This window comes from Schistocerca nitens, chromosome 7 (genome assembly GCF_023898315.1).
Source record: "Schistocerca nitens isolate TAMUIC-IGC-003100 chromosome 7, iqSchNite1.1, whole genome shotgun sequence".
Classification (NCBI taxonomy): Eukaryota; Metazoa; Arthropoda; class Insecta; order Orthoptera; family Acrididae; genus Schistocerca; species Schistocerca nitens.
Window position 1 is genome coordinate 386245518 of NC_064620.1, and position 11024 is coordinate 386256541.

At 43.5% G+C, this 11024-nt stretch overlaps 1 protein-coding gene across 1 annotated transcript in view; it reads right to left on the reverse strand.

The window, feature by feature from the left end:
* The window catches only part of LOC126195251 (uncharacterized), a 137484-nt gene extending 126828 nt beyond the window's left edge, over nucleotides 1-10656 (reverse strand). Inside the window, exon 1 of the mRNA XM_049933778.1 lies at nucleotides 10591-10656. The gene's annotated coding sequence lies outside the window, so the exon portion shown is untranslated. The remainder of the gene's footprint in view (nucleotides 1-10590) is intronic.
* Nucleotides 10657-11024: the final 368 nt, after the last annotated feature.

Genomic DNA, 11024 nt, shown 5'->3' on the forward strand with positions numbered 1-11024 from the left:
GTAAAATTCGCAGAGGAAAACAGAATTGGAATAAATCCCACAAATAATGAGGACGTAGGTTTCAAGTGTTATTGTGAGAGTAACGGGTTTGCACAAGATTTTGTGACCGGCCGTATCGAACCAGTCACTAAGCTAATGACTCAAAAAGAAGAAAGCTTAACAAGTTTTATTGTAAAAATTGTATACTTTGGTTAATGGAACATAGAAGGCCAGAATTTTGGGGGACTTTTGCTAAAAATAATACGTACCTGAAAATATTTAGCAATGGTGGTGTCTCTCGAAATGGAATGCAGATTAATCTGCCCCATAAAATACACTCCTGGAAATGAAAAAAGGACACATTGACACCGGTGTGTCAGACCCACCATACTTGCTCCGGACACTGCGAGAGGGCTGTACAAGCAATGATCACACGCACGGCACAGCGGACACACCAGGAACCGCGGTGTTGGCCGTCGAATGGCGCTAGCTGCGCAGCATTTGTGCACCGCCGCCGTCAGTGTCAGCCAGTTTGCCGTGGCATACGGAGCTCCATCGCAGTCTTTAACACTGGTAGCATGCCGCGACAGCGTGGACGTGAACCGTATGTGCAGCTGACGGACTTTGAGCGAGGGCGTATAGTGGGCATGCGGGAGGCCGGGTGGACGTACCGCCGAATTGCTCAACACGTGGGGCGTGAGGTCTCCACAGTACATCGATGTTGTCGCCAGTGGTCGGCGGAAGGTGCACGTGCCCGTCGACCTGGGACCGGACCGCAGCGACGCACGGATGCACGCCAAGACCGTAGGATCCTACGCAGTGCCGTAGGGGACCGCACCGCCACTTCCCAGCAAATTAGGGACACTGTTGCTCCTGGGGTATCGGCGAGGACCATTCGCAACCGTCTCCATGAAGCTGGGCTACGGTCCCGCACACCGTTAGGCCGTCTTCCGCTCACGCCCCAACATCGTGCAGCCCGCCTCCAGTGGTGTCGCGACAGGCGTGAATGGAGGGACGAATGGAGACGTGTCGTCTTCAGCGATGAGAGTCGCTTCTGCCTTGGTGCCAATGATGGTCGTATGTGTGTTTGGCGCCGTGCAGGAGAGCGCCACAATCAGGACTGCATACGACCGAGGCACACAGGGCCAACACCCGGCATCATGGTGTGGGGAGCGATCTCCTACACTGGCCGTACACCACTGGTGATCGTCGAGGGGACACTGAATAGTGCACGGTACATCCAAACCGTCATCGAACCCATCGTTCTACCATTCCTAGACCGGCAAGGGAACTTGCTGTTCCAACAGGACAATGCGCGTCCGCATGTATCCCGTGCCACCCAACGTGCTCTAGAAGGTGTAAGTCAACTACCCTGGCCAGCAAGATCTCCGGATCTGTCCCCCATTGAGCATGTTTGGGACTGGATGAAGCGTCGTCTCACGCGGTCTGCACGTCCAGCACGAACGCTGGTCCAACTGAGGCGCCAGGTGGAAATGGCATGGCAAGCCGTTCCACAGGACTACATCTAGCATCTCTACGATCGTCTCCATAGGAGAATAGCAGCCTGCATTGCTGCGCAAGGTGGATATACACTGTACTAGTGCCGATATTGTGCATGCTCTGTTGCCTGTGTCTACGTGCCTGTGGTTCTGTCAGTGTGATCATGTGATGTATCTGACCGCAGGAATGTGTCAATAAAGTTTCCCCTTCCTGGGACAATGAATTCACGGTGTTCTTATTTCAATTTCCAGGAGTGTAGTTCATATTTAAATGTGAAGACATCTGATCTTTTGAGATGAGAACGCCGTAAAGAGCAAAGTGCGTCAAAGATATCAACGCAACCACTGCCTGACGTCGCGAGACAACTGCTTATCTACGATGTACCATTGACACCTTACAAAAATGTAGCAATTTCTGTACTATTTAAATGTCTAATCCTGTCCTGGAACTAATGTCCCATTGATTTACGTAAAGAACCAGAGACTTATTTTAAAAAGAGATTACTATAGAAGATATTTACATATTTTTTCCACTTCAAGAGTGATAGAACTTTAGTGTCGACAATCTTACTGACTATAATGCCATAAGAAGCAGAAGCAGATAATTATATTTTTCAAACAATAGGAAATTAAGTTATTATGCAAATTACCACATTTTTGTAATTTGCTCTGCTCTGGATAGGAACCCGAGATCGGAAACTTACCGGTTCCGTTCTACGAAGGTTTCAATGCATATGTGTTACACCTCCACACCTGCTGAGGGTAAGAGAAAAGTCTCAGACTTGGTTGTCCTGTTATGCAATAGGACAGGCAGGATGACATGAACTATGTCAGACGATCACCTGAAGTCACTTACCATTGTATGCAAATTTTAATTTCCAAGACTCCTGTAGAAACAGAGGAAGATCTGCTGGCACGAGTTCTGGCTGATGCACTAGCAACTGAAGAGCTTCTAGGTGGGATGGAGACTGTGTACCAGAATACACTTCGTAGGTAAAATGTTTGTAATGACGTTGGTGGTCGCCACATCGAACCACTGTAATAATGCATAAGTACTGATCTGTATGTACAGTATGCAAGATTCTTTTTTGTTTTGGAATAACTCTTAATACAAACGAATGTACTTAAGTGATAAATGTGATAATTCGGTGTTTCGTTACATTTCCTTTCGAATTGTTACCTAATAATTGTACTGCGTCACGTCTAATTCAGTTCTCGAAGCAGAAGTGGATAAGTTAAGCACCTCAACTGAAGCCGTTCTAGAAAGGAAATGGTACATTTCCAGGCACGAGTACTCACTTCGTTCTACAAGTCCTAGAAGTTTGTAACGGGATACGAAGTATTGTCCGAGTGCTGGAGTAATTGTTAGCATACTGGGTCCACACGCCGAGCTTCAAACTTGAAACATAAACCGACAAGCTTTATGTAACGAACCTTAGAAATAGGTTCCCTCGCCGTAAACAATGTCACATTGCGTATGGAATTAAAAAGAAACTTGCATACATTAATGGCCGGTTTCATGTATGGGAAAAGTCAGTTTCAGTATATCTTGTTTTGAGATGCAATCAAACGATCTGAAGAGGGTTACCATTCTAAGTACCCATATTACCATAAATAATTGCGCACACATTGCATTAATTGCTTTAAAAGACCGTTTAAAAAAAAAGAATGACACATTTGCGATGTATTTGTTTCCTGAAAACGTACTTCATTCATAGTTTAATATAATTTAATTTTTTTGTTATTTAAAATCAAATTTGGAGTGATCTAAAACTTTTGTGAATTTTGTAAATTCGAAGCAAAGCAATGTAATTTGCGAACTACACGGTAAATGGGATGTCCAGAGATTCAAAAACTTGCGTTATATTTTCTTTCACACTGAAGCGCCAAAGAAACTGGTATAAGCATGAGTATTAAAATACAAAGATTTGTAAACAGACAGAATACGGCGCTGCGGACGGCAACGCCTATATCACACAAGTGTCTGGCGCAGCTGTTGGAAGATTACTGCTGCTATAATGGCAGGTTATCAATATTTAAGTGAGTTTAAGGGTGATATTATAATCGATGCGCCGGCCGAGGTTCTAGGCGCTACAGTCTGGATCCGCGCGACCGCTACGATCGCAGGTTCGAATCCTGCCTCGGGCATGGTTCAAATGGGTTCAAATGGATCTGAGCTCTGTGGGACTTAACATCTGAGGTCATCAGTCCCCTAGAACTCAGAACTACTTAAACCTAACTAACCTAAGGACATCACATCCATCCATGCCCGAGGCAGGATTCGAACCTGCGAACGTAGCAGCAGCGCGGTTCCGGACTGAAGCGCCTAGAACCGCATGGCCACACCGGCCGGCCACCTGCCTCGGGCATGGTTCTAAGTTCTAGGGGACTGATGACCTCAGATGTTAAGTCCCATAATGCTCACAGCCATTTGAACCATTTTATAGTCGACGCACGAGCGATGGGACACAGCACCTCCGAGGTAGTGACGAAGTGGGGATTTCCCGTACGACCACTTTACGAGTGTGCCGTGAATATCCGGTGACACATCTAACCTCCGACATCACTGTGGCCGGAAAAAGATCCTGCAAGAACGGGATCAACGACGCCTGAAGAGAATAGTTCAACGTGACAGACGTGCAACTCTTTCACAAAGTGCTTCAGATTTCAATGCGTCACGTTCCAAATTGTATCGAGCAGACTGACGTGTGCGGATATGGTGACACTCTCATGAATCTATGGATCCTACAGATCAGCAGAGGACTGTTCAAGCTGGTGGAGGCTGTATAATGGAATGGGGCTCGTGTAGTTGGAGTGATATGGGACCCCTGATACGTCTAGATACGACTCTGATAGGTGACAAGCACGTAAGAATCCTCTCTGATCTCCTGAATCCTTTCATGTCGATTGTGCATTCGAACGGACTTGGGCAATTCCAGGAGGACAATGTGACACCCCACATGTCCATAATTTCTACAGAGTGGCTCCAGGAACACTTTGCTGAGTTTGAACACTTCCGCTGGCCACTAAACTCCCCAGACATGAACATTATTGAGCATGTCTGGGACACCTTGCAACGTGCTATTCAGAAGAGATCTCCACCCTCTCGTGCTCTTACGGATTTATGGACTGCCCTGCAGGATTCATGGTGTCAGCTCCCTCCAGCACTACTCCAGACATTAGTCTAGACCATACCACGTCGTGTTGCGACGCTTCTGCGTGCTCGCAGGGTTCTACGCGATATTTGGCAGGTGTACCAGTTTCTATGGCTCTTCAGTGTATTTTAATAATAAATTCATAGATACAAAAATATACATTTCCCTTGAAAGAAATAGGTGTGTGTATGTGTGTGTGTGTGTGTGTGTGTGTGTGTGTGTGTGTGTGTGTGTGCGTGCGTGTGTGTGTGTTTCACATATGCATACGTGGGCGAAGCCGCTGACAAATTTTAGTTGTATATGAAGTTCATGCGTTACTCCAAAAGTGCAGAACATTACTTCCACTAGTGGCCTTATAACAATCTGAATTCGAAATAAGAACGTATTGACGAAAAACTTCTGTCCAGCACAAAACGTGAATTTTGAAGTATGGCGAACCTGGAAAGAGAACGAACTGGATCAAATATGGACCCATAGATAGAAATCCTGATGAGAAGCTGGTATTTTTGATGGGTTGTTCACTTGGAATGAACGCCTCTCGCTGGCCCGTGCAGGTTCTGAGCTTGTTTCCTGACGGGACAGGGAATCGGAGCAGGGATGATTGCACTTCATGAGGACCCGCGACTATTTAGCATACGGAACGATTCGTGGAAGAAAGCAATAAAAATAAAAATGTGCGGTATGAGTCTTAAAGTTGCTCAGCTTCCCGCGGCTTATCATGGTAAGACAACACGTTTGGTTATACGCGCTTCATCCGACGTTTCTACTAGATTACAAAGTGTCGGAAATGCGTATTACAACCACCAGGTGTAGAAGTATGAAACCGGAATTCGGTTGCAAAAATAAAACGTCTGTTGTTTGAAACTAATAAACAATACTTTATTCAAAATAATCTCCATTGCTATTTATACATTTCTCCCACCTCTCTGGCAGGCTATGAACGCCACGCCAAAAAAAATAAATAAAAAAAATAAATTAAAAAACAGAAACAGTTCTTGTTTTGAAGCGAACCAGTCAGCGAGCCATTTTCGTACATTTTCATGCGAAGTAAAGTGATGTTCAGTGAGAGCATGTCCCAGTGATGCAAATAGATGTAGATGACAATCGGACGGAGCCAAGTCTGGAGAATAGGCCGCGTGCCCTATTATTTCCCAACTGAAGGCCTCGATCTTTTCCCTGACCCGTTTTTCAGCGTGTGATGGGGCGTTATCGTGGTGCAATATGACTGAGTTGCCTGGTCGTTTTTTACGTAATACTCGATTTAAGGCGATCATTTGCTGTTGGTAGCGATCAGTGTTAACGGTTTCACCAGGTTTTAGCACCTGATAATAGATGACACCGTTATGACCCCACAAAACACAGAGCATTGTGTTCTTTCCAGAGCGATTTGGTCTTGTAGAGGATTCGGGCTTGGTTTACGACGCTTAGGATTCTCAAAATGTATCTATTTTTCATCACCTGCAGAATTCGGTGGAGAAACTACTTTCTTTTGTATCTGGCAGGCAGAATTTCACACGTGATCTTTCGATTTGCTTGCTGTGTTTCATTCAGGTCATGCGGAACCCATTTTCCCACTTTCTGCACCTTTCCCATAGCTTTCAACCGAAGACAAACGGCTTTTTGCGTCACATTAAGTCGTTCGTCGAGTTCCTCCTGTTGAGTTTGAGTTTCATTTTCATCCAATAAGGCCTGAAATACCTTATATTTGGTGGTTTCTCCGCGCTCTTCGTTTCTCACCACAAAATCACCACCTTTGAGTTTTCTGAACCACTCAAAACACTGCTTTTTCCCAAGAGTATGATCGCCAAAAGCTTCTACAAGTATTTGATTCGATTCTGCAGCATTTTTCTTCAACTGTTAATATAAAACCAATGCTGTCCACAAACCGTAGCACGTAGGCTCAAAACTCGACATATTTTAGATTTTGTAACAGATATCGATGTATGGAACATGGGTTAGTGTGTGTTGACATTCGTCGTCAACCGTTACAGGTAGTATATGACGCTGCAGAAACGGCCTCACGGGCCCTACACTGACGGTTACCACCATTGATAGGGAAATTCCGCTTTCCCACTTCTACACCTGGTAAAAGCAGTTACGTAATATTAGGAAAAAGTCTTGATTTATCGTCTCCACATTACTTGAATTTCTCAATCAGCAAACATCATTTCATTCAGCAATTACATATCTCAAAATTAATTAATTTCGTGACATACAGATTACAATGATTGTATTAAATGTAGCATTAATCTCTCTGGGGAGGAGGGGATTCTAAAATAGCGCACACGGAAATTGGCGGCAGGCATCTAACGAAATCGAAGTGATATCTCTTCGTGGACTTTTGCGCTAAATAAAGCAAACACCTCCAACTCTTCCCCCGACAAGCTTCATAACACATGCCGTCGCGGTTCGGCAACGGTCTGACGAAGTTAACGAAACGACCGTTGCGTGCATACGAATAAATACGAGTAGTTCTGCTTGCTGAACTTTTTTAAGTTCCAGACTGCTATCTGAGCCTTAATATCCTCTGATGACGTCGCCAGCTTGGGCAACGAAACGTTAGGTGGAGAGAACTGCTTTGGACACAGCCTTATATCCAAAATACAAATATCAGCAATGACGCAAACACCGGCCGTGAGAGCCTATATTATGTGATTAAACTGTGTGAGGTTCCCAGACACAACTTGCGACACAGCCTCAGGCAATACCTCTCTGACTCCTATCAAACTCCATAAATTTTTCCTATGAGACTAGCGTTCTTGCTGGGCTATTACTTCTGGAAGATATTGCCGAGAAATGGCTTAACGACAGCCAGGATGACTGTTATCAAAATAAGCATTTCACCCCACATCTACATCTACAGCTGTACTTCACAAGCCATGTTGCAGTGTGTGGCGGAGGGTACTTAATGTGCCACTGTCACTTTCGTCCTTTCTTATTCCAGTCGTGAATATTTTGCGGGAAGAACGATTGCTGGGAAGCCTTCGTGTGAGCTCGAATCTCCATGAGTTTATCTTCATGGTCTTTTCGCGAGATATACCTAGCAGAAAGCAATATATTTACTGTCACTTCTTGGAATGTACACTCTCAGAGTTTCAACAGTAAAGCACACCGTGATGCAGAACGTCTTTCTCACAGCATCTGCCACTGGAAGTGGTTGATCATCTCTGTGACTCTTTCGCGCTTATTAAACGAACCTGTAACGAAATGCGCTGCTCTTCATATGACCCTCTCTATTTCTTCTATCAACAGTATCCGGTACGGATCCCATTCCGAAAAGCAGTATGCAAGCCACAGTCGAACGATGGTTTGTAAGCTATGTCTTTGCTGAAGCACTATATTTCCTGAGGATTCTTCCAATGAATTTCAATCTGGTATCTGCCTTTCCTGTTTAAGTTTCACACGGTCTTACACTTTAAATCACTCCTAGATACCTTATGGAAGTACTTGCTTCAAATGACTGTTTTGCAATATTGTAATCACATAACACTGGATCTTTCTCTCCATGTACACGCAATACGTTACATTTGTTTATGTTTAGGGTCAATTGCCACTCTATGCACGAAGCGGCTATCCTCTGTAGGTCTTTCTGCGTTTCGCTACAATTTTTCAAGCTTTCCGACTTCTTTGTATACAACAGCATCGTCCGCAAAAAGCCTACTGGAATTTGCGATGTTGTCTGCTATGTCATTTATATATGTTGTGAAAATAATTGACCTTTCACACACCCATTGGGTACGCCCGAAGATAATTTTACCTCAGAAGACTTCTCTCCACTGAGAATGTTATGCTGTGTTATGTTTGCTAGAAACTCTTCAGTCAATCACACAGCTGGTCTGATATTCTGTACGCTCGTATTTTGTTCATTTGGTGGCAAAGCGGAATTCTATCGAATGCCTTACAGCACCCAAGGAACACGGCTTCTATTCGGACTCCGGTATCTTCCGCCTTCTGGGTCTCGTGAGTCAACAGAACGAACTGGGCTTCACTGGACTGTTGCTTTCGGAACCTCTGTTGAGCCCTCCGAAGCGGAGATTTTCGGTCTCCAGAAATGTCATAATACCCGGCCATAGAACATGTCCACAACTCTACAACTGAGCGACGTCAGAGATATAGGCCTACATTTTTGTACGTTTGATTACATTGCAGTTCACATTTAAGTGCTTGGCAGAGGGCTCATGGAATCACTTGTAGACTGTTTCTCGACCCCTGGGGTCTCGAATAACACGTGGAAAAAGCTTTGGTTTCTCTTACTTCAATACGCTTGTCATTTCTTCCAGCATAGGTGGAAGTCAACAAAATATAAAATATTTTGGCTTTTGGAAGAGATAGTTGGTTATCGAAATTTACCGAAAAGGACTCAATGCATAGGAAAAAGCATTTGTTTTTATGATTGCCACACCAATTCGCTTATGATACCCGTAACACTTCCTTCTCTATTTCGCGGTAATACTAAACGAGCTGCCAGTCTTTGCACATTATTAACGTTCTCCGTAAATCCTATGTGGTAAGGATACCATATCGCAAGGAAGTTCTCCAGAACAGGACAGGCAAGCATAGTTTACGCAGTCTCTTAGTAGACTTGTTGCATGTTTTAAGTGTTCTGCCAAAGTCTTTGGTTCACCTTGTCCATAATAATTTCTGTGTAATGTTCCAATTTAAGTTGTTCGCAGGTGGAATCCTTCGTATTTGACGGTTTTCTGTTCCCAATGCATGCTCTACTAACGTCGATTTATGCATCTTTCCCGACTGATAGTTGTCATTGTTCCTTAGATCGGGTGGAAAGAGGCAGATGCAGTTTCTTTTGATGCTTACTCAACAGTGATTAAATGAAGAAACCTCAGATGAATTTGATGCCTTTCGTGTGAAAGGTGAAAAAGTTGCAAAATTTTCAGAGGATGCAATGAAAGGACACACGAATTTCCGTGATGCTTTTACTGTGTGTCTAGACGTTATAAAGTCTTGTATATCACAGTTAAGAGACATTAAAAGCACTCACCCTCAATATGTTGACATCGGAAATAAAAGAGTTAATTGAACCTTTTGATAAGTGAAGCAGACCTGTTTGTCTAGTCTTTAGAGGAATTACGAAACTGGTCACCCCTTTTGCCTATGGAGAATGTGTTTGCAAATAAAATAAAATTCTGTTTTCTGAATGGGGATTAGAGCATTGACACTCAGTATTAATAGGAGATGGAGTTACAGATGTAAAAGTTTTCCCACTATCTGACGCATTTATCTGTTTTGAAGAAAATGTTGTCACAGAGACATCTGAGGCAGAAACCCAGTAATGTGTCACAGACTTCAAGGAATTGCTTGCTGCCCTCCAGGGAAGATGAAACTCAGTTCCACAATTATTGTTTGTAACGGAGCAAATATTTTGTCTGTGACAAATGTGGAACGAATACTAACATTTCTGTTGTGATTTATTCATTGTTGTAATTTATCATTACGATATTTATTATGAATTACACCTTCTTAAAAATGGAATATGTCTAATACAGTAAGAGCATTGCCCACTAAAGGCAAGATTCTGTGTTCGTGTCGCTGTGCAGCACACCGTCTTGATTCGTCAGGAGGTTTCAAAATCGGCGCACATTCCGCTACTCAGAGAACCTCTGGAAGATTTTACAATACTAGCTTTGCAACACTGGCGCATTTATTGCGGAATAATATGTCATTCCTCGTTTTAAAGTTTCTTTGCACCTAGAGTTTGTATCAAATGTGACTTTCGCCACAGCTAACACACTTTAAGAACTTTTACAACAACAAATTCAAGGACTACAATTAATCAGAAATAATTACAGTGTTGATAAGGAAATTCACTTATAGGCATGTTTTTATAAATGTGCTAGATGTGAAGGGGGCGAAGAAGGATATTTAGTCCTGCTAAAGCGATATGGCGTGAACCCTGTAGAAAACGTGCAGTGCATACAATAAACGTGGCAGGACCTTACCCGACTTTTCACTGTGGAGCGCGTCCACCCTAGAAGACTGCTTCCGCTCTACAGCGCGCCTCTCAGTTGCTCAGAGCTATTTGAAACCTCTATTACGTGAGAATTTTTAAATTTAATTCCATCACAGGACCGTCTAGAATCCTTACCGAATTCCTGCCTGAGCAGTAATTACTCTTCAATTGGCCGCTACATTTCTTTGTCGCTTTCCTCTTAGTCAAACGCACGTGACAATTTATCTGTGCTCATGGTTGATACTTAAGTCGCAATTAATGTTCCTACAAATGTTTTAACATCTTCAGCTCCTTTCTTGCCGATGAAAGTGCTAATAAAATTATTTTGCTTGAGAATGTTTTAATTTCATTTCATCATTGGACGGTGTTTAGTTCTTACCGAATTCCTTCCTGAGCAGTAATTACTCTTCAATTGGGCGTTTC